Here is a 23,144-nt window from a genome sequence, read left to right as displayed (position 1 = left end):
AGGGTTGGGGATATGGAGAAACAACAGGTGATTTTAATCCCAGTCCACTCCAGTTGACTTCCCTAGAATTCTAACAGTAACACCCTCTTCTCACCAGGCGAAAGTGGCTCCAGGAGGCAGGTGCTAAGCTCTCCCAGCTGGCCCTGGGTCCTCAGCCCCAGGAGGGATAATGAGACCTGGAGTCCTTAGGGACTGGCTGCTGTGGAACCAGCATGTTCCCCTTCATTCAGGCCCTGGTGGTCAGGGGCAGACCCAGCTGGCCAACTGCTGACCAAGGAGGTTTCCTTTCTCTTCCTGGAGCCCAGACAGTTCAAAGCAATTAACCAATTACATTGCTGCCCAGCCTACCTACCACCTCCTGAATTTTGCCATTCCTCAAAATTTGACAACAGGAAGTCAGACTTTTTCAAGATACAGAACAGACTGATGGCTGTCAGAGGGGACAGGAGGTGGGGTAGGGGGCTCAGTGAAAAAGGTGAAGGGATTAAGCAAAAAAAAAAAAGACCCTCACAGGCACCAGCAACAGAGTGGTGATTATCGGAGGGAACGGGGTAGCAAGGGAAATAGAAGACAGAATAGGGTGGATAAATGGTGATGGAAGGAGCCTAAACGTGGGGCGGTGAACACACAATACAATACACAGAGGCCGTGCTATAGAACTGTAGACCTGAAACCTACGTAATTTCATTAACCAATGTCGCCCCAATAAATTCAACTGAAAAAAAAAAAGATCCTGTTAAGCTCCTTCCAACAGGACGTTTAGCAGCCCCGCTGGAGAACACCTGGCTGACCGTCTCCTGCTCCCGAGTTCTGTTTGCTCTTTGCTACCGAGGTACCAAGAGCTGGCGCCACACATGATATGAATGTTAATATTATTAATATTACCCTTGATCATTGAATAGAGACCACTATGTTTCTATTTAATTGTCTTGTGAATTCTGGCTGCATTCTCTTTCAAACATCTTTTCATGCAGTATTTATATCACCCCTTTGATAATTATTTAAATAAAACAGGCAAGGCAGTGAGCCATAAACCATCAGCCACCTCTACATTGCTCTTCGTCCTGCTAATCTGCAGAAGCTCCCCCCACACACTGGGTGGACCCCCAGGTATGTCCCTCATTTGGACACTTCTAATCTGCACAATGATGAAGCACGTCTAGATGGCCCCTTCTAAAAAACCTTGGCTTCCTATCTTTTTTAAGAAATGAAATGTTTCAGATGCATTGATGTTCTTTGCATCTCTGAAACGTTATGACTTTATGAAGTGAGGACCTTATTTCTACTCCAGCATCCACCATGGAGTCCACTTCCATAAGCTGCTTTTCAGCATCAGCTTTCTCAGCCCCCCAGCCTTGAACTCCGAGATAAAGGAAGGGTAAGTACTGGAGAATGGATGAGAGAAATGGGCAGGGAACCAAGCATCACTAAAAACCCATTATCACTTTGATAATGACTGCACTCGTTCTGAGCCTCCAGAGACAGACATTTCCAGGATTTCTGAAATAAGATACACAGATGCTCATTGATGTTTCCAAAGGAAAATCATTGCCGATATCCACATCACTTTGAGTCCCTCCAGTGATTTGAGGGTGAGAGTAACAGATAAAGTATCAATATGAGACTTAGTGATGCAAATAGCTCTGCGTCTCCTCATACATTTATTCTTCCACTCAAAGATGAACTTGTTGCATTGCCCTGTGCAATCTGAGAACCCAGTGGCAGACACAGAAAGGTGTGTTCTATGGGTCCAACCCTGGGGAAGACTGCACACTAGCAAGGTGAAAGACAGAGCTACACTGAACATAAAAGAGAGCAGTGCACACATGAAAGACTCAGTGAGACAACGGTTCAAGCGATGCCCCGTGGTAGCGTCTGATGAGAACCAAACAAGAAGCGCTGGCAGTTAGTTCAAAGGAGGGGTTGGGACCGGAGGGGGAGCCTTCGACGGGGTCTGAACCAAACCTTAAGGACTGCCAGTTTTCAGGGAGTCGGGGGATCAGGCCCAACACCACCAAAGCCTACTGGGAGCCACCTGAGTTCCAGGTGTTCGCCGACAGGAGACCACCAGAAAGAACACACACCTCCAGCAGAATGCGCAGATCCCGAAACAAACCCTTGCCAATGGAATACACGTATGTTAGGTATTAAAATAAGTGTGCCTACTCTAGGGTTGTGTCAATATTATGCAAAAGAATAACTCATTTCCAATGACAGCATGGCTTTGAAAGTTTTAAATGTCTCCTGTCGTGAGACTGAAGGCAGTTTCCATCCTGCACGCAGATGCCCAGTGCAGAGGAAGGTGGGATGATGGTCATTCAATTCATTCTTTCGTTTAAGAACTGCGTGTGCCTCTCAGGCGTCGGACACTGTTTAGGGTCCAGATTGCTGAGTTCAGATGTGGACTGTACTGCTTACATGCTGTGGGAACTCAGGTAAATTTCCTAACTTCTGTGTGCCTCTGTTTCCCACTCATGAATACAGACATGCAGAGCATCTACCTGCTGATGCCACTGTGAGTATTAAGTGAGTTGATGCTTGTAAGATGCTTAAAACAGTGCCTCACACATAATAAGCACCCACAAAACGTTACCTATTATTATAGTCTTTTGTTCTTTTTCTGGTTCCTCTACAAGAGCCTCTAATTTCTTGTCGCATGGCGCAGAACCTGTAGGTATAGAGGAGGGCCTTCCAGGCGTACCTTGGTGGTGGGAGGGGTGGGGGAGCGCCCTGGAGTGGTCCTGCACTGTCCAGTGGACCTGTCACCACGGTGTGCATCCAGACACCACAAGGTCCGTCCCTCCCACATTCAGGCCTCTGCCCCAGTATCACATCCTCAGAGAGGTCTCCTGTGCCGACACTGCATTCGCATCGCTCTACACCCCAGTCCCTGTCACGTTTGCCTTTATGGCACGTATCGCCTCCCTTATCTTACTGCCCCGTGTCCACAGCCCCTCTGTGCACAGCCCTGTCCCCATGAGAATGCAGGCTCTGGGAGAGCAGGATTGCTGACTGTCTATCCTGTAAGCACTCTGCTCCAGAGGACAACAGGACGGTAGGATGGAAAGCCCAGGAACTCTGAGGAAGCAATAAACGAAAGAGACATCAGGTCTGGCTTGGGGAGAGAGATGAGAGAAAGCCTGGGCAGGTCTCTTCCCTAAGAGCTCACGGTGTGTTCCACAGCAGGGCTTGGTCCAGGCCACTTATTCTAATTATTAGTTAGCATTTGCTAAGTGCCCGCCCTGTCCTGAGGCCAGTCAGGGAGGCTGGCGTCCCAGACTGCGGACACAGGGCTCCGGAGTCCTCCCCGGGCCTCGCCTGAAGGCGGCTGGCCAAGCAGACCAGGCGGGAGGCCCACACGTACCTGTCGATCTGAACCAGTAACCTTCAGCCGTTTCCTCTGGGACTCTCATTGAATTTATAAACAGCATGAACACTTCCCAAACGCCTGTAGGAGTTTGTTGAGTTAACCTGAGTGACTCATTATTAGAGCATCAGCGTATTCTCCTCTCCTCCCAGAGATGAGACAACCTCCTACACCCACCGGGGGAGGGCAGAGGAGCAGACTCCTCTCTTTTACTAAATTCTTCCCACCCAGTGGGCATTTGCTTCTTGAGTCCACAAAGTACTGAATTTCTTGGAACCCAAGGCCTGGGTGGCTCCAGCTGTTACCCAGGCCAGTCTGAGGGATTATGTGTGCATGTGTATGTCTGTATGTACGTGTGTGCATGCACACGTGTGTGTGTGTGTGTGTGTGTGTGTGTGTGCATGTGTGTGCATGTCTAGGGGGCACTGTGACTGTCAGGGCAACTTCAGACATCAAGACAAACAGTGGGTCAAGGGTGTTAGACTCCAGGAGCCGGGGGCTGGGTGAGCGGGGAGGATGGTGAGGAAGACAGAGGGCTGCTGGATTCACTGTCTTTCCTGCAGGTAAGTGTACTGTAGTTTACCAGACAGATTACTTACAGAGGGTACAGGCAGTTGGGAGAAGGAGGATTGTGGGTGGGAAGAGAATATAACACACACACAAATCAAAAGTGGTTTGGCATTGAACTTCTCATAGCACCGCACTAAGAAGTTGGTAAAATCCCTAACAGGAAATGCTAAAGAGAAGCGTCTTTGCCCTGTTCTTCTGTATTTTCGAGAAGTCTCCCTCCCTGGGATAAAATGTCACCATTTCTATTTTAACTGGGGCCTCTGTTTAGAAGGCTGGAGGGAAGGGAGAAACACTAGCTGGGGTTTTTTTTGGTGGCGGAGGTGGGATCACCTGTGGCCTTGCCCCTCAGCCCCCTAGCCTCCCCGGCCCTCGGGCAGCTTTCCCCGTCAGTCAGCAAGCTTCGGACTGCCCACAAACCCACAGCGAGACCCTGCCTAGGAGCCCTGCCCTGCTTGCAGGGGCAGCATGTTGGGCAATTCGAGAAACACCTATACACACGCGCCACATGAACCGTTCCCCCCAATGGTTGTGCCACTTGCCTTCTGCTTGGGCGCCGCTCCCCAGGGCTCGTGGAGTAGACCCTCCTTCCCAGGGTCCCTGAGCCCTGGGTGCCACAGCTCTGATCTCACCACATTCCCAACCTCCCTTCTCCCTGTGTTTCCAAGTTGCCCCCCAGTCAACCCCAGTTTTGGAGAAGTCTGCCCTTGTTGGGGGGCAGCTGAAGGAAGAAGAAATATCTCCACAGAGAGCTGCTAAACCAAACATGCACATCTCAAGGCCAGGACACAGCGCCAACGAGAAGCTGGCGTGTTGTACGGGAAGCCCACCTGTGTCGCATGGGGACATGCCCGGAACTTCTTGGGCAGGTATTTCCCTCTGGGAGGGCACAGCTGCTATCCTTCAGGCCTCCTAACGTCACCCCTGCACAAGTCTTCCTTTATCTGTTTTCCACTGACCAGTGGGTGACAGCAAGCTAGTCACCGAACCATTCCTCGGCCCAGTCTCTCCCTCCACAAGATGAGATCCCATTTCCCAGTGGGTGCATCAGACGGAGTGAGTCAGTTCTGCATCCTGCAGGCCTGTCCCGAAATACCTCTAAGGCCAACTCCCCGCACCGCCCCCCTTCCCCAGTATTTCCTAACACTCACGTGGTAGGAGGGGTGGGGGGCGCGGAGAGGTGCCTCCTGTTGAGAGCCATTTCAGGTGGTCTTGGATTCTTGGCGAACTAAACACTGAGCATTTTACATGAATCAGTATATAGTACGTTGCATAAATTAATTTTTACTTCATCTTACACATTTCGGTTAGGACCTCTCTAATCACCTCTGCAAATCTAAGTAAACAAGGTGCAAACCTGTATCCCAAATTAGATGAAAGAATTCTACCCTATTCAGATGATACAACTTCAAATATTTCATTGACTCGATCATTAGACACCAGCTGATCAGAAAGTCCCAAGATTTTTAAATGCTAAGTGGAATAGGCATTCCTAAAATATCCACCTCAGAAAAAGCTTTTTTGCTCATCCCACATCCATTTCCCCTGATTAAATGATTTTCTCATTTTCCCAGAAAGCTGTTAAGCCAACCATGAAAACTGTCCAGGCCCCACAGACCCAGGGAGAGAAAGAAATTAGAAAGCATTCAGATAAGTTGACCCTTAGCAAAGTGACTGCACTGGAGTGAAGGCAGCCCATGCGGTTTGTGCAAACCAACCCCCTCTCCTCTTGGAGTTGTGCACCTTATAATCATGTGGTTCCAAGTTGTCATTTCCAAGGTCATGGAAGGCCCACTCTTAGTCCATGCAACTGTCCTTCCTTGGAAATTCCTGATGGGCCTCTGATCAGATATTTTCCTCTTTGGAGAAGTCTAATCATTGGCAAGTTCTTTCTCATTTAAAATAAAATTGAAATCTGGTTTCCTATGATGTCTCCCTGACCCTTTACTGGGTGCTGACCTTGGAAACAGCAGGGGGTGAGTCTCTGTGTTTGCCAGTGGCACCCTGGTGACAGTTAGGGAATTTCAGCCTCTTTTTAAAAAAGATTTTATTTATTTATTTACAGACAGAGGGGAAAGGAGAAAGAAAGAGAGAGAAAGAAACATCAATGTGTGGTTGCCTCCTCAGCACCCCCTGCTGGGGACCTGGCCCACAACCCAGGCATGTGCCCTGACTGGGAATTGAACCGGCAACCCTTTGGTTCACAGGCCGGCGCTCAGTCCACTGAGCCACACCAGCCAGGGCTCTTTCAGCCTCTTTAGTCCAACTCTCTTGCATGTTCCTTCAAGGCTACTCCCAGCCACAGTTCCAGATCCTTTCCCTTGATGATTCCTGTCTCCATAAGTGCTCCAATTGCTAAGGTCTCCCCTGAAAGGAAAATCTGAACACCATCTTCTCAGTGTAGCCTGATACTACGTTTCCCAAAGTGTGTTCCCAAGAACACCAGCCCTGTGCAATGCCACCCCACAGGGTGCGCTGGGCGAGCAAACGTGGGAAGTACAAACTCTATCCTTAGAAAGTCTCAGAACGAGGGAGCACATTAGAGCTCTGAGCAGTCGTGGAGCAAACCTGCAGTGGAGTTTAAGCCAGCGTGCATCAGATTAACTCGAAGACTCCATTTCCCCCCACGTAACACAGTTTCAGGGAAGGCTGGTGGCGCTCCCTCTGACATCTCCAGCTAGCTAAGCCCCGTAACACTGCACGGTACTTCTCCACCCCACTCTCTGACCCCTTACCTGCCCCGCCGCTGCCTCCCCGACATCCAGGACCTACTAACATTAAAACAGAGAACTCTGTTGCCATAGCCAGCTGTATTTAGTGAATTCCTTCTTAAAACAACACATCTTTGTGGGGTCTAATTAAACATTCCCATAATTTCCTGTTTCGTACATGTGAATTTTTGTATACTACATTTTCATCGCTTTGGTGAGCCCTGTAATACAATTAATGTGATGCTACCACCTGCTACAGAGATATTTTTTAGGCAATTGATGTTTATCATTAAATTCCCTAACAAATATGAAAGACAAAAAGAGAAAATTGGGCATATTTTGGGTTACTTTTTGGGTTACTTTTAGTGTATTCACATCTATTCAGTTAAAGCATTTTTTCCCTTCCACAAAAGATTTTATGTTTAATAATATTCCTGGACACTTGAGACTAACTATTGAACGCAGCCCCCGTGGTGAAGCTTTAGCAAACTGAGTAAACATCTCACACGTCTGTGCGGGTTCGGAGGCAGTTACACTTATGGAGGGTGTTCTGCTTTGGGCTTTTAAAGCACGAGGGAGAGCCCCCTGCACAGTGGGTCCAACGAGACTTTGCTGAGGGCGTGGGCACAGTGGGCAGTATGAAGGGCCAAAGGTGGCCTGCCAGGGCAGTGCCACAGGCACGGACACTTGCACCCCTGGCGTCAAGCACTTGGAGAGTGGGCTTCCAGGAGTCTGTGTGAAACGCCACCGTGTGACCAGGAGTGGTGCCAGCCCTCGCCAGCCCCCACCAGCCCCTGCTTCTCTTCCTGAGCCGTCTCTGCTTCTACCGCTCACAGGAAAGCAGAATAGGTACTGGTTCGGGGGACAGCTCTCCTGGCTTCATATCCCAGATCTACCACTCACTAGCTAGGGAGCCTTGAGCCAACTAAAAATCCCTCTGTGCCTCAGTTTCCTTATCTGCAACACCCAATGACCTCACAGGGCCATTACCGGGAGTGCATGAGTGAGCACCTGCGTGGTTGTTAGCCCAGGGCCTGGCACAGGGCGCGGGGAGTGTTCATGAGGGCCCTCACATTTCCCCTTTCTCTGTCCGATCTCTGACACCTGCTGCTTTCCACCCGAATGCTGATGCCTTAGGTTGGATCTTCATTTCTTTTCCCCTGGACCACTCCACAGCCACCTCCAGACCTTCTTCCCCTCCAGGCTCCCTCCCACCAGCTGTACACACTGGTGCAAGAATCGGCTTCCCGAGCCACGGCCAGGGCCCTGCCCTTCCTGGCTCAGAGCCCTTCCCTTGCTCCTCACTGCTTTCGGGGTCCTTTGAACAGCCTAGCAGGTCCTTCCAGATCCTTCCCGGTCCACTTTCCATCTGCGTTTCCAACCTGATCTTGCTCGTCACTTGTTCTCCTGCCTTAAACCAATCTGAAAGCCCCCTAACCAGCTGGGTCTTTCTTCACGCTTTCCCTCCCTCTGGGGCACCCTCCCGTCCTCCCCTCTCCCTCTATGCTCGACTGTCTACATCAAATCTGCCCCTTACCCCACCTTGAGGTACCATCTCCATTGGGACCTCCCTTGATTTCCTCTGCTTGCAACACTCTTGGTCTCTTCAGAATTTCCCAAGCATTTTTCATCCCTTGCAGCAGCTTCCTTTCTTCATCGGGATTAGAGCGGCTTACACACGTACCTCACCCCCCTTCCAGACCGGAATTGCTTTAAGAGTGGCCACCCCAGCTTGCTTCGCACCTACAGCCCACAGAATGCCGCCCATCTCAGATGCTCCACAATGACCTATCCTCTTGGGAAATGCTCCAGAGCGAGATTCTGAAGGAGCAGGACAGGGGGCAGGTCACGGTGTGGATTAGAGAGTTGGGAACATTTTGGGGGAAGGCCTCTGTGTGTGAAAGGCGTAACAGAAGGGAGGCTCCAGGCAGCCTGCATGCTGCCCCGGGGCCTTTGCACAAGCTGCCTGGAGAGGGACACCCCGACCCAGGGGAGACCCAGAGGATGGACACCCCAGTTCCGTTACTAGCAATGTCTCTAAGCAGGACATAACTTTATTGTTACACAAACAAATATAATTAGATGAAAACAAGCAAAGACCCTTAATCAACAACTTAATGCTGCCCTGCACACCACTTGCTTGGACTGTATAGAGACAACGTTCCTCACAGCCATGTTGCGGGTGAATGGAGCAGAGAGGAAGGGCTCCTTTGGTTCTCCCAACCCTGGAGCATCTATTTAACTGTCACGTTGTGCTTGACTCATTCACAACAGCCTGCTTGTCCCAACTCAGCACTTGACTCCCAGCTTCTTCAGGGCTGTCAGTGCTGAGTGCGATTATATGTGCATTTTTCAGATGGAGACACAGGGACATTCAAAACTAAGTGATTTTTCAAAATCCCACAGGAAGACAATTTAGGTGGAGACCAAAAACCCAAACCTGCCAACTTGTCAGTGCATCACTCCCTCTGCGAGTGCTTCTCGACTGAATCTGAGAGAGACTGCAGTTCTAGCAAAAGGCCATTCCTGAGAGGAATCTACGAAGAGAGGGAAAAAGGAGGTGGTGGAACGCCCTCCACTGGATCATTCGATGCCATGACATGGACACATTTTCCTGTTTTACACACACATACACACGTGCGTGTGAGTCAGAGCTGGTGGTCAATGATCGTTCACTTCTTTAACTCTGCAGCAGGCACCGAGTGCCAGGGCATCCCAAAGAAGAGGTGGACCAACTACTAGATGAGGACCGTGGCTTTTGTTCTTTTTTTTTTTAAGTCCTCACCCAAGGATATGTTTATTGATTTTAGAGAGGAAAGGGTTGGGGGAGAGAGAGAGAGAGACATCAATTGGTTGCTTCCCACATGCACCCAGACCGGGGAGCGAACCCCAAACCTTTTGGTGTACAGGGTGACACTCTGACCAACTGAGCCTCCCAGCCAGGGCAGAACCATGGCTTTCAGGGGACCAGAGAAGGAGGAAGCTGGCTCTATACAGTCCAAGCAAGTGGCTGAGGAGAATGGTGGGACCGTCTCTGGCCCAAAGTATGGGCAGTGTTTGGACTGGCACTGGGAGAAGGAGATGGAGGGGAAGTTTGGGCCTGAAGGCCAGCAGTCATGGTTTGTTTTGATTCTGTCAAAAACTTGAGGAAATCGGGTTGGAAAGCTCCATTCTAACAGGTGATACTGAATGTAACTCACACACATTTGGCAATGAAAAGACCTCCACTGCCACTTCCTATGTCTGAGTGCAGACACTGCCCCTTCCCGGCTCTCTGACCTGAATTTAACCCCCCAGAACCTGGTAGTGTGGCTAGGAGAGATAAGGCACTTGAAATACGTGAAATAATATTGCCTTCTAAGAGGTGCCCAGCAAAATCAACACACAGAGCACAACACTAGTTAACTGCAGAAGTCTCCCTGAAAGATTGCACGTCTCTCAGATAAATCCCAATCGAGAAGAATTTGGCTCATCTGATTGAGGTTCGACTGAAGGAGGGAGACAGAAGAGAAGAGAAACGACAGCCCAGAAATGGCCATTGTAACACTCCCACGAACACACCAACGCTCAGACTGGCGCCTGCCGACACTGCTTCTTTATCACACGCTCTTGCCCACAGGACTAAAAGTGGCTCCAGAATGTTTCTCATCACAGCATCCCAGGCAGCTGCTACCAACCAGACTGGCACTGACTCGGGCAACGAGGTTCATTTTCTATTCCAGTGTTGTTTAATCAGCAATTTGTAACAAATGCGATGCTCTCGGCTGCGGGGCCTGAATGGTTCATCAGCAGGCCTCCCACCATCCTGATGACATATTCTTCAAGAATCCCGCCCCTCCTTTCTCTGATTGCATGTTTTCCAGGCCACTGTTATCACTGACTTACCATTTAGATGTTCCTAATGGGACAGAATTCAGTGACCAGAGAACACAAGTGAACAAGAACACACACACACACACACACACACACACACACAAATCCCAGAAAACCGGCCCTGGCTGGTGTGGCTCGGTAGATTGGGCTCAGGCTGCAAATCAAAGGGTCACCGGTTTGGTTCCCAGTCAGGGCACATGCCTGGGTTGTGGACCAGGTCCCCCATGGAGGTGTGTGAGAGGCAACCGCACATTGATGTTTCTTTTCCTCTCTTTCTCCCTCCCTTCCCCTCTCTCTAAAAATAAATAAATAAAACCTTTTTAAAAATATCCCAGAAAACCAGAGAAGTGATATTTCCCATTGTAAAGTTGGCAGGCTGGAGTCAGCACCAGATTTCTGGACTTTCGTTAAGCCATCTCCCAAACCTGCTGCCCTCCTGTTGTGCCTCAAAATCCAGTCTCAGGGACTGCACCCTGGGGCCCAGATCCCAGACCAGAGGGGCTCCATTCCGAACATCTGTCAGCACCCTCAGACAACAACCGGACTTCCTCGCCCTTCCTGACAGCAGCGAGACCCGGTCTCCTCATCTGTACCTCAGGCAGTTAGTTATCCCAGGGGGCTGCTGTGAGGTGTGTGAACCACACAGCATCATGGCTGGTACGTAGTAGCTACTCAGTAATGTTGATCGCCTGCCATTCTGCTTAACTAGGGCCTCATCCGCTCTCCCCTGGAGAGCCGTGATCTTCCTGACTGGTCTTTACTCCCTGCTCCTCCACTCCCCCAACAACCCCCCTCCTCAACCCTGCCAGACTGAGCTGTCTGATCGTGGCACTTTCCTACCCAAAACCCCTTGTGGCCTCCCAACACCTGTGGAATAAAGCCCGAAGTCTTAGGCTGACATCCAGAAACTTCCTAAATCTAGCCCCTGCCTACCTCTTCATCCTCATTTTCCACACCGTCTGTCACCCACCTGTCTCGAAACACCTGGATCAGGCACCTTTCCCAGACGTGCCAGCCACTTCCACACTCTCCAGCCTTCTGATCACGCTTTTCCCACCACCGGCACCTGCCCAGTCTCTGCTTCGTGAAATTCTGCTGGTTCTTCAAGGCCCAGTCAGAGTTTGTTTCCCCTACGACACTCCCCAACACGCTCCTTTGTTCAGCTGACAGCAGGATTAATTCCTCCCCAGTCCGGCCTCACGCTAATGTAGCCTTACCTGAACTGAAGCTATGTTAAAGGTGGGAAGAGATTTTTTTAAAATTTCTTAGAATGTTTAAAGTTATTGACCCAGAGAAGAACACGGACTTCAAAAAAATGGTCATGATCGACGTTCCCTAGCACGCCACACTCTGGTTTTGTGCAGGCCTCTCAGCGACTCCAGGACAGCCACCTCCGTCTCCAGGTCACACAGAGGGAACTGAAGGTATGGGCAGGGTTTGCAGCGCCATCTAGAAGGTGGTAGGGGGGAACCCAACCCCGGGCGGTCTGGCTGCAGAGCCTAGAGCCTGGACCACCACAGTCAGATCATTGGTCCTTGTGGTGCTCGGGCGAGTCCGCCTGCACCGTACAGTCTGGGCCTTGGGGGCACACACCAGTGGGGAGAAGGGCAAATACAATATTAATTTCAGTACAACCAGTGGGTGAGGCAAGGAAGATGCATACCTATGAGCATTGAAAGACAGGCAATCCAATTAAAAACTGGCAGACCACCTCAATGGATATTTCTTCGAAGAAGACATATGGAGGCCAACAGACATATAAAAAGATGCTCAACATCGCTAATCATCAGGGAAACACAAATCGAAACCACAGTGAGATACCACCTCATGCCTGTCAGAACAGCTACTATCAAAAGGTCAAATAACAAAATGTTGGCGAGGACACGGAGAAAAGGGACCTCTTGTGCGCTGCTGGTGGGGCTGTGAAGTGGTACAGCCAATGAGGAAAGCACTAGGGAGGTCCCTCAAAATGTTAAAAACACAATTACCATATGACCCCACGATTCCATTTCTGGGTATCTACCTAGAGAAAACAGAAACACTAATTCGAAAAGACATACACACCTTTATGCTCATTGCAGTATTACTAACAATAGCCAAGATGTGGAAACAACACAGGTGTCCATCAGTAGATAAATGGATAAAGAGGATGTGGTATACATGCACAACAAAATATTACTCAGTCATAAAAAAGAGTAAAATCTTGCCATTTGCAACAACATGGATGGACCTAGAAGGTGTTATGCTAAGTGAAATAAGACAGCAAAAGAAAAATACCATATGGTTTCTCTAATATGTGGAATCTGAAAAACAAAACAAACTAGAAACAGACTCAGTGATAAAGTACACAAACTGCCAGAGGGGAGGTGGGTGGCGCAACGGATGAAGAAAGTGAAGGAGAAGAGGCACAAACTTCCGGTTATAAAAGCAGTGAGTCGCGGGGATGTCGTGTGCAGCACGGGGAATACAGCCACCGGTATTGTGAGAACTCTGTAGGTGACAGACGGTCACTGGACTTATCGTGGAGTCCCTTCACTTGGTATATGGATGTTGAATCACTATGGTGTCCCTGGAGCCAATATAATATTGTACACTTCACTAGGGAAAAAAATTAGTTCTTTGTATCTGTATCACTCAAGATCCTACTATAAAGGCCTAAGTGTATGCATTTCATAGAAGATTTTTAGAAATCAAAACCCCTTACAGAACATAAGGAATAGTATCTAATGGTGGAACTGCAGGCTTCCCAGAAGGTCAGTGGGGAAGGTGCTAAAGGACCAAGGAGTGTCTGCTAGTGCGTTCAAACCACACCGTGCAGACGGAAACATTAACCAACCCCGTACACTTAAACAATGACAGCCCTAGCCATTCCGTCCCTTTGGAGAAAATCAAAGGCCCAGGTGCCACTGCAACCCGCTCCGCCCCACCCCACTGGGAGGTGCAGGTGCCAGAGTGGGGCAGGAGTGGGGCCTGGAACGGGTTTTTGGAGCAGCTGGAACCTGCTCCACGGTTCGCAGCTCGGCAGCCTTGCCCACTGGCTGGGCCACAGAGAACGAGAAGGACTGGACCCAAGCCAGCTTCCTTTCAGCTTTTACAGGCACAAGCTTTGGGAAGCAAACTGAAACCAGGTGCTCTTTCTCACAAAAGATTGCTTCCCAATCTACCCCTGGAAAGGACAGAGCAGTGTTCTGACCAGGATTGGCCCAGGGAGGGTCACGCTGGCTTCCCGCTGCCTTCTCCTGGTGACAGCTGGTGCCTGCAGATGTCTGGGGGGTGGGGGCAACATCCATTCCAGCCCCCAGGCAGGAGAGAAGGACTGGGGGCAGGGGTTGTCTCCTTTTTTGTTTTTTTCCCCCTAATCTGTCCCTAAACTAGTTTTCCCTCCAAGCCATTCACCCTCCCTGTATTCCCAGACACCTTCCCTCCAGGCTAATAGATTTCAGGAGCTGGTTGGTAGGGCCCATTAGCCAAGGGCCCACTGCCTCTGTTAATGGGTTTTCCTTCCCGCCTGCCTGCCCCGTGACAGTAAATTCAGGAGATAAATCAGCCTCTACACAGAGAGCAGGCCGCAGGGGGCAGTGGTGGCCAAGGGTGAGCCGAAGGCGGGGCAGCAGATCACTCTGTTTCTCACTAGGTCTGTCATTGGTTGTCACTGCCTGTCAGAAAATAATGACAGAACTCTGAGGCTGGCCTGAGCAGGTTCACAGAAGCTTCCGTCCAGACTGGGTGAGTCAGAGAAACCGGGGTGCTTGGCCAGCTGGGGCATTAGGCTGTGACAGCCAACCTCTGCCCACGGCCTGTTGGAGATTTATTCTCCACATAAAGAACCCAGTACATTCCCAACACTCAGTCACTGCTCAAGGTTTGGGCAAGTAAAGGGGGGAAGCAAGAGCTCAGGCTCATTCATTGCTCTAAAATGATTTCATTTGTCAAATATATTTTTTCAGCCACATGTTCAAGACCTTGGTCGATGCAAAAGGGAAATAGAAGTGACTCAAAGATGAGTCAGCCGGGGCTGCCACCACCAGCCTGCAGGAGATGACTTATAGATGTAGAAAATGAGGAGGGCCTTACGGAGGAGGATCCAATAAGGGGCCAGGAGAGTTCAGAAGAAGGACAAACAGAATCCCAAGAGCACAGTATGTAAAAAGTCATACTCATATACCACAAGAGCCTTGATTTCCAATTTTGTGACCAAGTTAGTGAGCAGTAGTCAGTCGTAAGGTGCTTTGCAAGTCATCTGTTGTTTATTCACGAGTGCAACTGATATTTAACGAGCACCTACTGTGTGCCAAGCTCCATGCCCAGTGAACAAGACAAGCACGAGCACCCGGCTAGGGAGCTTACCAGTACACAACTTTCCAACCGTGGGCCTGTGGGAGGAACCAGCCGGCATGCGGTGCGGCTGGATCGGTTCTCGTGGGAACAGGCCTGGGGAGCAGGGTGGGAGAGACAGGCAGGCCAGGGCAGGAGGGCCACAGTAAGGAGTCTGGACCCTTTCCTAAGAACATGTGAAGCTGCTGAAGATGTAAAGCAGGGTTCTGACAGCGGGGAGATGTGCCTTTCTACAAAATCACTTTGGTTTTCTGTCAAGAGGGGACCCTGGGGAGCCAGGCCACCTGTAGGCAGACCATTACTACTACCTTTTAAAACTAAGAGCAAATGCAAGGTTCCCCTCTGCGGCAGCTCTGCTTTCTCATGCTTCTACCTGAGAAGCCTTCTCCACAGCCGGCACTCCAGAAACACAGTTCCTGAACTGTGCTCTATGCTGAGGTCCAAAGAAAACGACAAAGGACCATCAGCAGTGGTGATTACAAATACCTGTAAGCGCACAAATTGTAATTTATAGTGTCATCCACTGCCTTTTAAATTTTACCCATGGTAATTTTTCCAGTAAAGAGTATCTGTGGCATTGTTTATTTTCTCATTAAATTGGAAAGTGCATGCAAGCAGAGGATTATCAATAACTGGAGCTATTGGCCAGTTATATGTAACTAACTGGGCATGGCTGGGAAATACAGTGAGGGTAGTAAGCCAACAGCCAGCCTGTGCATCCCCAGGGAAAAGAAGGCTGGAACCACTGCTCTAGAGGACGGGGGCAACTCCGCCTGCCACGCTGTGTTTGGTCACCCTAATTGGTAGTCTGTTGTTGGGCCTGTGGTTTCAAGGGCCTTAGGAAGTTGCAGGCACAGGAAGAAGTTGAACCATACCATCTGTCTAATCCCAAGACTGTCTATTGCTTCTTGTCTCGCTCAGGGTAGAAGTAATGTCTTTACCACACCACACAAGGCCGCCCATGTTCTGCACCCTGCCCGTTTCCCAATCTTGCCCTCTGACCTCACCCCTTCCACCCAGCCCTCCACCCCTGCTCCAGCCACACTGGCTTCCTGGTTCTTCTCACAATGGATGCCAGGCTCAGGACCTTTGCACATGCTATTTCCTCCAGAGTTACGCATGGCTCTCTCCATCCCCTCCTCCATGTCTTTGCTCAATGTTTTCTATTTTTAAGGAGACATAAAAAACAACATTCTTTATCCCAAAGAATGTTGCCAAACAAGGTCATCATCTTCATCAGTGCCTATAACACATGCAGTAGCCATCTTACAGAAGTTTCCCTCCAAAATCGTAATCGGCAAGTACGTTCACCAGTCTGACATGAGAAATCCTGGCCACCCAAGGAACAGCGGCCTAAGGTATCAGCCAGCAGGTCGGGCCAGCTGGAGAAAAGATGCCAGCCCGGTATCGTGAGAGTCTGACTCGGATGGCGCAGGCAGGCATCGCCAATCCTGCTGCATCCCAGAGGCGGCCCACCTCAACCCTGGTGATGCGGCTGAGGCGTGTGCGGCTTCTCATAATCAGCGAGGTTTACCGTTTCATATCCTTGACATCACGTTTTAATCCTGATTAGCAGCCAGACGTAATCTCACTTTGAAACACCAACAGCCAAAGCAAACCACATTGAGGCCTTCCGGAGCGCCTTATTTAAATTACACCCTCCCCACATTTCTTATCCCCCGGGCCTGCTCCCCGCCTCATAGCACTTCTCGTCTCCCAGTATTTATTTATTTATTTATTTATCCCCACCCAAGGAGACATCCACTGACTTGAGAGAGAGAGGAGGCGGGACGGGGGGCAGAGAGACAGAGGAACATGGATCGCTGCCTCCCACACCTGCCCCGACCCGCCCGCCTGACCGGGGATTGAACCTACGACTGCTTTGGTGCACAGGATGACACGCTGACCCACTGAACCACCCAGCCAGGACATCACTTATTTTGTTTTGAGTCTGTCTCCTGGCCCTGCTGGAATGTGGGCTCCACAGGGCAAGGACTTGTGTCTTTGTCCACGCTGCTACACTGCCAGTGCCTACACGGGGACCGGACACAAGCGGGTAGGTGATAAATGTTTGCTAAACGTTAACAGACCTTGAGGGCAAACATTTTCTGTGACTTTACCTTTACAAAGAACTCTATTACCTTTCTTACTTCCTCTTTTTCTTTTTCAGCAACAACAGCAAAACCCATCATTCTAAATATGTTCCACTGAGATTAAACCCCAAAGAAGTCAGCTGATTTTGCAGAGACACTGGCCAAAGCATGTTGGGGCAGGGGGTGGCAAGCTGAGATTAAAAACTAATTACTACTGACCCCTGAAGTCAAAGGTCAGTTGAGTTTATATGACCCTGCTCATAAAATCAACCCTCAAGGCTTCCATTTCCTTTTCTAATGCTTTGGGATTCATCCTCACAGAAGACCCAGTTCCCAGATTTGCTAAATAAATAAATAAATAAATAAGCAAACCACAGAAAAACGTGGCTGTCCCACAGCTATTTGGTGGGTGAAAACAGTCATGGTAATTTTGAGCATTTTGTTTATAAGTCATTCATTATTCCTGCAACACACTGGGCTTGTATTTGGGTCTGGAGACAGTTCTTGGGTCCTGTGTGCCACTTGGTCACTTCTGAGTTCTGAGGCATACAACAAGTAGCCTCCCAGACTCCCTATGTGGCTGGGGCCTGGGGTTGCCCCGGGGAAGGGAAAGACTCAGACGAGGTGAACTTGGCTCCTGCTGCCGGGGCACTGAACACAGGAGTCCCGGGTTCCTGCAGAGACCCTCCCCCTTCCTGGAGGAAAGAATCAGTCATCAGGAAGGCACACTGCAAAGCTGCCAAACCACTACAAACAAATTCCCACTCAGCGTTGCTCACTGCACCCACAGACTTGAGACGAGGAGAAGGGCAAATGCCCACTCTGGCTGCTGCACTGGGGTCCCTCAGAGCATGTTGCCTGGGGACCAACTCTGGCCTCTGAATCCACCACCAAAACCAAGAGCCTCACCCTGGCACAGGGCACTTTATAAACAGCACAGCCGGCCGGGCTGCTACTCAGTGATACGCTCTATCGTCACGGGGAAGGGGTGGCGGCACCAGGAGCCCTCTGCAATGTTCATTATCGCAATGAAAATGCCCATTAGTCCTCATCTCCCAGAGCCGCTCTCCCGCTTTTTGCCCTTGCTTTGACTTTTCTTCCTCTAGCTGGTTAGCAACATGAACCCCCAATTCAGTGGTTCAGGAACAGAAAAGGTGTGACGATGAGCTGACTGGCTTTGGTGGGTCTTTGAGAAAACAAGCAAGCCTCCTTCCAAACAGGGGTGACCCAGGTCCCCCAGCAGAGCAGCCCACCCTCACAGGTGCCCTTCATCTCCCTCACAGCCAGTGACAGCACACCTGAAAAATACATTGCTCAGTAGTAGAGTCCAAGGAAACTTCTAGAATCACAATAGAGACTGAAAGACTACTGTCCAAAGATAGTTCTTCCCAACCTCTAACGCAGAGAGAACATAATTCAGACACCCGGTGGCAGAGCTCAGTGTGACAGCAAATCTCATACTGTGAAAGGCATGAGCTGGATTAACCGCATCAGGCGGAGGCCACCTATGTTCGGCGACAAAGCGAGTGAGTGCTGATGTAACCCAAAGCCACAGTGGCCCCAGGTGACACAGACTCTGTCACACCTGAGGACCGAGGACAGGACCTCGGCAGCAGCTTCCTGGAGCCTCACATCTCCCCTCCCCTCTCCTTGGAGCAGCTGCTCCTGACTCACTTTGAAGAAGCCCATCCGGCTGGGCATGCTGGTCCCTCGCCAGGGTCCCTCGCAGGGTCGGCTGCGCTTTGCCGCAGGAGCAGCTGGGGCTGCGGATGGCACCGCTGCTCTGCGGGGACCTGGGACATCTGCGGCCCTCGGGCAGGCCTTATCAGCAGCAGAGGCACCGGCAGAGGGGAGGTGCCCCCCTGGGGCGTGCAGATTACAGGGGTGCCCTCATCTGCTCCCGTTCAACCTGGCCCTCACACCAGGCCAGTGCAGTCCCTGCCTAGGGACCCTTGGGCGAGAGCAAGGCAGAGGCAGCCCCTCCGAGAGCTGTGCTGTGGGGAGGCAGAGGGAGCACGTGCCCACTGCCTCTCCCTCTCCACCAGCCACTGAGTGTGGCATTCAGGGGTCCTCCAGAGGCCAGGCTGCCTGGAGTAGGCTCCTGGGGGAGACAACACCCCCCAGGTGAGGGCGGCATTCCACGGCCAGAAGACTCTTCCAGGAGCCAATGGCCTTCTCTGGGCAACCAGCCCTGGGTCTTCAGGACACATGCTCTAGTCCTCTCTACATTTTTCTAACATACTTTACTGGGGGCCCCTGTGTTCCTCACCTGCCGATTTTCAGGGAATCTAGGTACAACTTTAATAACACTGGGACCAAAAATAACAACCTGCCTGGGAACCAGAGGTGAGTCACCGCAAACGGCAGCAAATGGGGGCCGAGGCAGCTCCGCAGCCCCTGGGTGTGGGGACTGCACCAAGAGCCCAGGCTAGGCCCCTCCCACAGGCCTGCCCCGGGAGGCTTCTTTCGCAGCATCCGGCCATCACACCATGGGATGAGGTGGCATCCGCCTGGAGCGGCTTCACCCGGTCAGGACACTGTGCCCTGGAACGGCAGCTGGCGGCTGGCAGAGGGAGGGACGACCGGAAGGGACTGAAACGTGAGGCCTGGGAAGGGCAGTTTCCCGGCTTCACCTACATGGGAGCCACCGCTCCCATGGAACACATCCATGTTTACGTTTCTTGAGATGTGCTGACACCACGGGCTCAGCCCTGGGCTGAGGCTGCTCCAGGTTCCCTGAGAGGCAGCCATCTGGCCTCAGCTTTCCCGCAGCCCAGAACCGGCCCTGCGGTGAGGGTGCAGCCTCAGTCGAAACCGCCCAGGGCCGCCGTGACCCTCTGTTTCCCACAGCAGCTGGAAAGCCCCACTGCGGCGGCGGGGGGCCTCTCAGAGCAGGCCAGCCCCCGGTGTGGTGGGGGGGGGGGAAGGGCGGGGCAAAGCAGTTCCACATTTGGACTAAAAATAACCACCATAATCATGACAACACAAGTCCTTAGCAGACACCTATGGAAGCACAGAATTCAAAAGTGTTGTTTTCTTAGGGGCCCAGGAAGTTATAACACGCAGAAGGAGCAGGTCATGGTCGGCGTCCCACAGCCCTGCTGCAGGACAAACGTTCCCATCTGGCAGCAAGGACTGGCGCGCGCAGCACGCTCGGGGGCGGGGTGCGCTGGGAGCTGCGGCCCGGCTGATACCCGGCGAGGGCTCCGCACAGTCTCTGGCGCGGCTCCACGGCCGCCACTGGCTGGGCGATAAGAGCGAGGGGCCCTTTCACCCCCCGGGGAAGAGGAGGGACAGTGTCTTTCTTGTCAGAGCTCTCAGGCTCTGAGCAAAAAATGCCAGCAAGGAATCATGGAGCGTGACAAGGATTTAGAAAATGCCCTGTACAGAGAAACTGTAATTTCCAACCTTTGGCAAGAGCGGGCGGGCTTGATTCTGCGAGGTCCTCGTGTGGTGCTTCTGGTGGCAAGACGGTCTCCGTCGGTTCCCCGAGCCCTGGAACGGCGGCAGCTCGCGTCCCTGGGAGCCCAGGCAGCTCGCAGTTTAACCCCAGGACAGGCCCTCTAAGCAGCACAAGACTATATTGTGCCATGGATACATCAAAAGGGAAAAAACCAGGCTGAAGGGAACTGGGCCAGCCACGTGAGCAGCTTGATCTTGAGGCACTGGACTGACAGCCGGCCTGAGGCCCCCAAAATCCTCCCTGGGGCAGTTTCCCTCCGCAGCCAGGCCATGGGTGGGTGCGGTACCGGGACCTGGGCTGCAGTGACCTGTGTCACTCCCCATCAGCAGATTGCTGCCAAGAGAGTTCCCAAGTTCTCTGCCCCTTCTTCTTAAGCTCAGAAAGGAAGCCACAAACGCTGTTCCAACTTGTGAAATGCAAGGGCCGAGAGGATCCTGTGAAAATTCAGCACCCCCCACACCCCAGTCCTTTGCAGGCCCCTCTCCTCTCTGTCCCGCTTCTGTCTTTGTGTCCAAGCTCACCCACAGCGCTGACCGTGTGCTGGGCACTGTCCCGGCATGCAATCCTCATCATTCCCCTGAATGGGTGTTCATGGGTATTCATTGTCACTGGGATGTTTGCAGACGAGGAAACTGAGGCAGGGAGCGAGCAAGAAACCTACTCAGGAAGAGGCAGAGCCGGTTTCAAACCAGGCCGTCCGGATGGAGGGTCTGGAGGCTCTGGTGCTTCGGGACCGACACTTCAGTTGGCAGTCGGCCAGTCCGTGCTCCTTGACCAGAACGGAGTTCGACCACTGGTTGCTGACTGTTCTGAGTGCTCTGGTCTCGGTGCTCAATGTGTAGAAGATGACAGATCAGTCAATAGAAGAGGTTTTTAGGTATGTTTACTATAAAAGTAATGACATCCTCACGGACAAAAACGTGAAAAACGGAGGGTATTGCATATAATCTCAGTCTCAGCACCCCCAACATTGTGATATTATTTCCCTGCAGCCTCTCTTTCCATGCACACTTCTCTTACTTTAATGTTTTTATTGTGACATATTCCAAACAAAAAGAAAATCACAGGAAATACCTGTACAAACACTCCCGTGTCTACTCCTCAGCTCCATTAAATTTTGCCATGTGTTGTCAGATTTTTTAAAGGAATAAAATACTGGATCCTGTTGAAGTCCCTGTGCAATACACCTCGGCCCCATCTCCCTCTGTCCTAGAGGTAGGAACTAACCTGAATTTGGTGTTCCTCAGTCCCATGAATTTTCACTACAAAAAGAAGCTGTTAGCCCTGGCTGGTGTGGCTCAGTGGATTGAGTGCCGGTCTGCGAACCAAAGGGTCTCCGGTTCAATTCCCAGTCAGGACGCATGCCTGGGTTGCAGGCCAGGTCCCCAGTAGGGGGTGCTGAGGAGGCAACCACACATTGATGTTTCTCTCCCTCTCTTTCTCCCTCCTGCCCCCTCTCTCTAAAAATAAATAAATAAAATATGTAAAAGATCTATTTAAAAAAAAGAAGTGTTACCTGGTGTTACTATTCTAGTGACTGTCCCTGCAGACTTTTAAGGATTCATACATAATACATATGAACATATATATAGTTCCAAAATAGTATCTGTGATGTTTTAGAGCCTGCTTTTATTAACAATATCGACATATTTTTTCATATGAGAAAAACACACATGTGCATCATCTTTAAAGACTACATACTTCATTTAATCCACCCCTATTGCTGAATACTTAGGTTCTTCCCCAACTTCTTTTTTGCCAATTTAAGCAACATTACAATGAGTATCTTGTATTCTCGAATGTGATTGTTTACTTAAGATTTTTCCCAGATACTTTTCGAGACTGGCTGGTGTCAACGGTTATGATCATTTCTGAGATTTTTGCCTGTTTTCCCCCAGAATGCACATGTAACTGTTTTCCTGCACCCAGACAGCCAGACTCCGCTGACTGCTCCGCCGTGGCTCCATCCAGGGACTACACTGGCCTGGTGGCATGCGCTCAAGAACTGTCCTTCCCTGGGGAGTGGTCTTAGTCCCCACAGTGACCCTGCTCCTTCTAGCTCTTCCTTATGCTTATCAAAAGTTAAGGGCATGACTATCTGATCTGGCAGCTACACATGCTGGCTTAGCAGAGATTCATTTATCTCATCATCCCAATCCTACGAGGACCCATAAAACAAACACTGCATTTACCCCAAATCCGTGCCTCTGGAAGGACCTCCAAGCCAGCGAGAGGTTCCATCTTATAATAACCATGGTCATAATGGACATTTGTAGAGCTGCTTGCCATTGGCAAACATATCTTCAGGCACTTTGGTATGTATACTCAAAACAATCCTGGAGTTGTCATTAGCATTAAAAATTATTACTTCTGTTTTACAAACTGAGGAACTGAAACTCAGAAAACTGAGTTGCCTGAGGCCCTCCAACTAATGAGCGAGCGAGTGAGGCCGGAATCCGCTCTTTTGACAAAATCCTAGACTCTCCCACACCACGCTGCCTCTCCTACTTTGCGAAAGTAATCAGTTGCGTGGTTTAGGGTTAATGTGTTACTGGTGCTCTCTCACCATCCTTTTACAGGATGGGGGTGTGTATTAGGGATGAGGAGGAGGGAAAGAGAGAGACGGAGGGAGGGAATGGGACGGAGGGAGAAGGGGAGAGAAGGAGGGAGGACTCATTTTGCTTCAGGTCCGCCCCAATTCTTGCTTTACCCCTGACCTAATGGCAATAACGTTG

At 50.8% G+C, this 23,144-nt stretch overlaps 1 protein-coding gene across 8 annotated transcripts in view; it reads right to left on the bottom strand.

Annotated features, from left to right (window-relative positions):
* ANK1 (ankyrin 1) overlaps positions 1-23,144 on the bottom strand; it is a 193,416-nt gene that overhangs the window by 105,218 nt on the left and 65,054 nt on the right. The window contains exon 1 of one of the 8 annotated variants that reach the window (XM_045821500.1): positions 11,489-11,563. The exons of the other annotated variants lie outside the window; for them this stretch is intronic. The gene's annotated coding sequence lies outside the window, so the exon portion shown is untranslated. Of the gene's footprint in view, positions 1-11,488; positions 11,564-23,144 lie in introns of those variants that run through there. 8 annotated transcript variants of the gene reach the window in all.

The sequence above is a fragment of the Phyllostomus hastatus genome, unplaced genomic scaffold (genome assembly GCF_019186645.2).
Source record: "Phyllostomus hastatus isolate PE091 unplaced genomic scaffold, TTU_PhHast_1.1 phas_scaffold_46, whole genome shotgun sequence".
In the NCBI taxonomy this organism is placed as follows: Eukaryota; Metazoa; Chordata; class Mammalia; order Chiroptera; family Phyllostomidae; genus Phyllostomus; species Phyllostomus hastatus.
Note: the sequence above shows the minus strand (reverse complement) of the source record. Positions and strands in the feature narration are given on the sequence as shown.